Raw genomic sequence first — 7713 nt, forward strand, 5'->3', positions numbered from 1 at the left:
GAACAGTGAGTGTCACTAGAATAGAGTACCATACGCACTTAGATGAAAAGTAGCATTTTGTGATGAATAGGGAATGCCACTATGACTGACATGATTGATTTGCTTGACCGCGGGAGTATTTGCCTATGTTGGAGTCACAGGAGAGATTCCCATCGACTCAGAGGTTGCGACCAGAGTTGACATTCAAGGACAGAGTTGCTATTGAGGGTATGGGTTTACGCCACATTTTGTATGTGCCTAAGTTTCGGGTGAACATGGGTTTGCTGACTGCGCTGGTTGAGAGATGGCACTCAGAGACTTGTATGTTTCATTTACCGATGGGTGAGATGACAATCACCTTGGAGGATGTATACCGGATTCTGAGGATACCGATCGATGGGGAGTTAGTACCCTATGATCGAGATGGAGACAGGGATGCCCTGAGGCGAGTATTTCGAGACCCAGGACTGGATATGAGGGCAGGACATGTCACATGGGACACGATGATAGTGACAGGACTAGCATTACCAGCAGTACTAGCAGGAGTGATTAGTGGGTTCCTATGTCCAGATAGGGCGACACGAGGGTTGGCTATGTAGCCATATGTATTTTGACATCATTGTATCATGACACTTATGATTTTTGATATATATATATATACAAGATGATTCATCTTTGCGGCAGTTATATGCATGTGTACCTATGTGATGCTTTTATGATGTATGTTTCTATGTGATGGTTATGATATGGATGCAAATATGTACATGATGAAATGCAATATTTTTTTTTGTTCTTTTATGTTTTTAATATGTTATGCCAATGCAAATGTGAATGTATGAAACGCAAATGAATATGATAATGCAAATGATTATTTACATGATGAAAATGTAAAATATGTGTTGTGTGCAGGATGTGATGCAATTGTGATATCTATATGTATGTACGAAATGCAATATTTTTTTGGTGTGTCATTATACTCAGTCATGTGATAGCGGGCTACATGGACTCAAGAAGGATGATGGAAGTCAATCAAGAAAGGGGGATGAAAGATAGAAGATATGGAAGATCTTCTTGTGCATTATCATCATTGAGCTTTATTATGGCAAGTAGGTTATGACAATCGAGGCATATGTTCGACCCAGAAAGTCATTGTACCCGTTTGCATGGAGATAAGACAGTCACAAATAAGGAATACCCCAGTTCATACTAGACTCTCAGTGTCCTCATATCCTTGGACAAGTCATAGCATTACTAAGAGATAATCCACAGACAACAAAGAAAAATAGGTGACGATACCCCATCCTCGCCTTTCTAGTTAGAGACATCCTGGAGATAAAATCTCTAGTCAAAGACATCCTAGAAAAGCTAAAAGACATGTCACCAAAAAATAAAATCAAAAGAAAACCAAGACTCGACACCAACATCCACTGTAGTCCTCAAGTTTAGTGTCTCTTGTCACTTGTATAAGTCTTATTTGATTGTGGTCACAATGTTTACTTTCACAAAAAGGATAGATAACACTGAACCATAATGTTGTCTGAGTCTGTTGAAAGATTTGATTTGTTGAAGCCCATTGTTGTTGTTGTGTCTCATCTGAAACTGGCTAAATCCATGAAACTGATACTTTATTGCGGAGAAGATGAAACTTGATTGCGGATTGGCGATGCAAATGTTGCTTTATTGTCGATTGTGCGCGGATAGACTGAAGAAAACTGTACTCCTCAAAACATGTGATGCTCTCAGTTCCACACCCATCACTAGACGTAGGATTTGCCTTAGCCACAGATAGGATCTGATTTATTATGGATAGAAAGAGGTGAAAAGGAATGATTATTATGAATGGCTAACCAATTTGAGGTAGGTCAATAACAAGCCATGATGGGAATGGGTAAGTTTATTATGAATGAATAGGTTGCAAGTAAGTGAAAGGGTGAAAGTGCATCCTGAAGGAGGGAGGAGCAATGTCTCTACGCATGGCACTGGTGACCCAGTTTTCACCATGGTACTTGCCCAGGGCGCCACCGAAGTGGTTTTCACCATTGGACGAAATTATTTCTCTTTACTTTTTTCGATTTTTCAATGTTTTTTGTGTCACAAGGTGCCTGTTTGCCAGGTTTTCACCAAGTAATGATTTTTTGTTTTATGATTTTTTTGTATTTTTGAATTTTTTGATTTTTTTTTTTTTTTGTATTTTTTTTGTATTTTTGACATTGGGATACTCTGAAGAGCTATGTGTAAAACTTGCGAAGATGCATGTTGTTGATAGGATCCTCCAAAGGTTCACCCTCTGTAGTTGAGAGCTGATATGCCCTAGATCCATATGTTGTTGTGATAATGTAAGGACCAAGCTAGTTTGGTTCGAACTTGCCCTTCTTCTCTTTGTCTTGCTGATTTTTGGGGTTTTCTCTGAGAACCAAATCACCTACCTCAAATGTGTGAGGCTTGACTTTGTGATTGTAGTTGTGACTCATTCGTTGTTGATAAGCCTTGAGATGATTAAAAGCAGTTTGTCTTCATTCATCCAATAGTTCAAGTTCTTGTAAGCGAGAGACCCTATAGTCTTCATCACTGATGATGTTTTGCAAGGAGACTCATAAAGAGGGTAACTCAACATCAATAGGCAAGATAGCTTCAACACCGTAGACAAGTGAATAAGGTGTAGCTCCTGTAGGTGTGCGGACACTTGTGTGGTAGGCCCAAAGTGCGGGATTTAGCTGGATATGCCAATTGCGGCCAGCGTCGTTGACTATCTTTTTTAAGATTTTAAGGATTGTTTTATTAGACGCTTCAGCTTGACCGTTACCTTGGGGGTAATAAGGTGTGGAGAAACGATGGGAAATATGGAAGCGATCACAAAGTTCACAAACATCCTGATTTTTGAAGGGATGCCTGTTATCGGTGATAACAGAAATAGGAATACCGTATCAAAAAATGATATAGTTGAGAATGAAGGTAGCAATTTGTTTTCTAGTGACTTGCGTGAGAGGCACGACTTTGATCCATTTTGTGAAATATTCTATGGCAGTGATAATGAATTTATGACCATTGGAAGGAGGGTGAATCTTGCCTATGAGATCGAGTCCCCACTGACAAAAAGGCTAAGGAGTCGCAATCGGTTGAAGTTCTTGTGCTGGCGCATGGATGAGGTCTCCATGAAGTTGACATTGCTTACATTTCCTGACAAACTGATATGAGTCTTTTTCCATACTGGGCCAGTAATATCCAGTCCTGATGAGTTTCTTGGCTAAGGTAGGACCACTAGAATGTGGACCACATATCCCTTCATGTACTTCACGTAACGCAATCTGAGCTTCGTCACTTTCTAAACATCTAAGAAGAGTGCCATCTAGACCTTGACAGTATAGGACATTAGCTAAAATGACGTATCGAGAGGATTGGAGAATGAAAGTGCGACGTTGGTTATTGGATAGATCAGGAGGTAGGGTATTGTCACGAAGGTATGTGAAAATGGAACCATATAACTGGGAATTAGGACCAACAACACATAACATCTCAGTAGGAGTGATTTCATATGAGGGAACCAAAAGGTTATCCACCAAGAACTCATAGCGGGTCTCATTCGGAGGTAGATCGATCAGTGAAGCAATTGTAGCCATGACATCTGCGGCTCGATTCTGCTCTCTTGGTATCTGCTCAAAGTCTATCTTTGTGAAATGTTGTTTCAGGTCATCTACCATTCTTTTGTAAGGCATTAATTTCTCATCCTTTGTTTGGTAGTCATCAGTTGCTTGACGAATTACAAGTTGAGAGTCCCCAAAAACACGAAGTTCTTGGATCTTCCACTGAACTGCTATTCGTAATCCAGTTGTTAACGCCTCGTATTCTGCTATGTTATTAGTGCAGGGAAATGATAATCGATATGATTTTGGTATAGAATCCCCTTGAGGAGTTATGAAGAGGATGCTAGCTCCTGCCCCATGCTGTGTGTATGAGCCGTCAAAGTATAGTTGCCATGGTTTTGCATGTGACACTATTAAAATGGATTCATCTGGAAATTCTGAAATTAGAGGAACATCATCTATCATGGGAGCATCCGCTAACTGATCTGCAATAGCTTGTCCTTTTATTGCTTTTCTGTCCACATACTCAATGTTGAATTCACTTAGGAGCATCACCCATTTGGCTAGTCGCCCAGTAAGTGTTGCTTTATTAAGAAGGTATTTCAATGGATCGATCCTTGCAACCAACTTAGTCTTATGAGTTAGCATGTAATGTCATAATTTCTGTGAAGCAAAGACCACGACGAGACATGTGCACTCAATTGGTGTGTAGTTTAGCTCATATCCCACCAATGTGCGACTGATATAGTATACTGCCTTTTCTTTGCCCTCGGCAAGTTGTTGTGCTAAGAGTGCCCCTAGTGCTGTTGAAGTAGCTGATATGTATAGTAATAAAGGCTAATCTGGAACTGGTGGCATCAAAACTGGCGAATTCAGAAGATAATCTTTGAGTATCTGGAAAGCCTGTTGACAGTTATCATCCCATTTGAATCTGATGTTTTTATGTAGCAAGTGCTGAAAGGGATTACATTTATCTACAAGTTGTGCTATGAATCTTCGTATGGACTGGAGTCTCCCTTGTAAAGATTGAAGCTGACTGATGTTTCGTGGTGGTTGCATCTCTAGGATGGCCTTGACTTTTGTTGGATCAACTTTGATTCCTCTTTTTGATACAACGAATCCTAGGAGCTTCCCGAAGGTTACTCCAAAGACACATTTCTTGGGGTTTAATCTTACTTTGTATTTTTCCAACTGATCAAAGATGATTGAAAGTATGTCCAAATGTGTATCTCTGTCTACTAATTTGCCCAAGAGGTCGTCAACATAATCCTCCACAGTAACGTGCATGAGATCATGAAAGATAGTAGTCATGGCTCTTTGATATGTAGCACCTGCATTTTTTAGCCCAAAGGGCATGACATTCCAGTAGAAGGTTCCCCAAGGACAAGTGAATGTTGTTTTGTGCTGGTCTTCGGATGCAATTTTTATTTGATTGTAACCAAAGAATCCATCCATCAAGGATAACATCGCATGACCTGCTGTGAGATCGACAATCAGGTCAATATTTGGTAATGGAAAATCATCCTTCGGACAAGCTTTGTTGATGTTTCTGAAATCTGTACATATTCTGATGCTACGGTCTGGTTTACTGACAGGCACTAAGTTGGAGATCCATTTAGGATAATCAATCGGGCATATGAATCTGACATCCAATAATTTCTCAAGTTCTGCTTTGACTAGTAATGCCACTTGTGGATGCATCTTTCTTAATTTCTGTTTCACTGGTTTTGCCCCCGGTTTAACTGTCAAATGGTGCATTACCAAATCTGGATCCAATCCAGGCATATCAGTGTATGACCATGCAAAGTTGATTTGTCGTTCCGTGAAGAAACTTATGAATTTTGACCTTTCTGACTCTGTCAAAGATTGAGCCAAGAATATGTTGTGTGGAACTTCTTCTGTACCAATGTTTGTTTTGATAGTCTCCTCTACCAACATGGATGACTTTTCCTCATATGATGCTGGGAGAATGTCGAGCCTTCCATCTTCGGGTGCCTCGGAGAGGTTTTCGCCCTCAGATTTGTCCTTTCTTTTTACTTTTTTGGGGTCAGACAACGCCACAATGTGGTTTTCGCCATAAGATCCTTGGTTTGTTTTTATTTTTATATTTTTGCGACTGGAAGGTTCGACACCCTCACCAAAATATGCCACGCTGTTGAGTTCTATAGCGTATCCCGCTTTATGGTCCCCAGGGGGAATATCCTCTCATATGTCAAGGTAGTCAATAAGGGCTTCATCATTTTGGAATGTGTCAAACTGTGCAGGTCCTTCATGGTCCCAGTCAATAAGTTGGTGGTGGACAAGGGGAAGGCCTTTGATGTCTTCTAAGTTAGTGGGGCTAAGAGTGAAGATGCAGTTATATTCAGGTATGTCGAGGTAGTTATCGAGGTCATCGTTGGCACTCTCCTCATCAGTCTCGATCGTGAACGAATCCAAATTATCATCACTAGTAGCACATTCTGGGACAGGTGTTCTCATTCTACGTGATTTCAACCTAGAGCCTAGAGACAAGGATTGTGTGGAATCCTCTGGGGTTGTTTCTTGACCAACTTTGAATTTCCTATTAAATTCCTCTTCTTCCGTTGGTTCACTTGGTTCTCTAAATGTCTCGATGAGCTCATAGTCACTAGAGGATTTGTCTGAACCCCATTCCCATTCATTGGAGTCTGTGGAATAGCGATTCTCTTGTTGAATTTTGGCAGCTTTGATTTGTAATGCTTCTTTTGTCTTTTGAGTATGGACCTTGGAAGTCATGAAGCCAAGTCCTTTTGAGCGTTCCTTTTTTAATGTCATTTCAGGTTGTAAAGGTTCAATGATGCCTTCCTTTCTTAACCCAAGAGGACTTTTGCCATTGTACCCAAATTTTTGTAGAATCTTGAACCCTTTGCCATACTTCTCACATGGTAAACTGATGTGATCTTATGTATCATTTTCAAGGTCTTTGTAAAGCATTTTGTATAAGTCTTCTTCTTCTAGTTCACCCCATTTTTTGAAGATTGTAGGATCCCATTCAAGTGTAATGATAGATACCCGCTTAGTAGGATGTGGTCATCCATATTCTTTTGGTGAATTCATGACTTGTTGTAAGTACATGGTCTGATTCAAAGTGTATTCACCCATGCCCTTGTCCTGGAATTTCCTTTTAAGCTCACCTTGTTTTGATGTCGAAGGTTTTAATGATTTAGGATCAATGTACGCAGAAGAAGGAACAGCTTCGCGATTACTTGGAATGATCGTCTCAGTTTTCGATCTCAAGTTATTACAATATATGAATGGATTAGGATCACCATTAACTGTTATTTCAACTCCATTGTGGGGAAAGTTAATGCATTGGTGATATTTAGATGGGGCTGCCCTCATTTCATGAATCCAAGGACGTCCTAGCAATATGTTGTATGTGAGCTCCAGGTCTAGAACTTGACAAACCACATCCTTTGTAACCGGCCCAACTCTGAGAGGTAAGGTGACTGTGCCTTTGGATGAACGCTCTTCGTCATCATATGCCTTGATGGTAATTTTGTTTGTAGCATTCACAACTTTATTAGAATATCCCAATTATTTAATAGTGCTCAATGTACAAATATTTAGACCTACTCCTCCATCTATCAGGACTCGTTTTATGTGGTGTTTGTATATGAAGGCTTTAATGTGTAAAGGTGCGTTATGCGGCTGACTTATGGAGGCATCATCGGCTTCTGTGAATGTAAGGGAGTGTGGAATGGAAAGGTATCCCACCATGGCTTGAAACTAGTCCACGTTCAGATCAGCAGGAACAACAGTTTCTCTCAAGATTTTGTCAAGAATGGATTTATGTGCGGGGGATATGCGTAGGAGCTCAAGAATGGAGATGAGCGCGGGTGTCTTCCCTAACTGTTCTACAAGGTCATACTCAGGTTTGGTGGATGAGGAAGCAGTGTTCTTGGCTGGAGCACCTTGCAAAGTGAATTTACCTCGACGGGTTGTAACATGACATTCAGAGGTAGGTTCGGAAGAAGATCCAATGCCTTTTAGGACAATCTTGGGTCTTTGGGTAGAATTCTCAGGTGTTTTGTCCTTGATGATAATGGTAGAGACAGAATTGTCCATCGAGATGTGATTGATAGTTGAATCATAGTTATAGGACGCTTTGGTATAGTTGGTCTGATCATCTGTG

The sequence above is a fragment of the Cryptomeria japonica genome, chromosome 3 (assembly GCF_030272615.1).
Source record: "Cryptomeria japonica chromosome 3, Sugi_1.0, whole genome shotgun sequence".
Taxonomy (NCBI): Eukaryota; Viridiplantae; Streptophyta; class Pinopsida; order Cupressales; family Cupressaceae; genus Cryptomeria; species Cryptomeria japonica.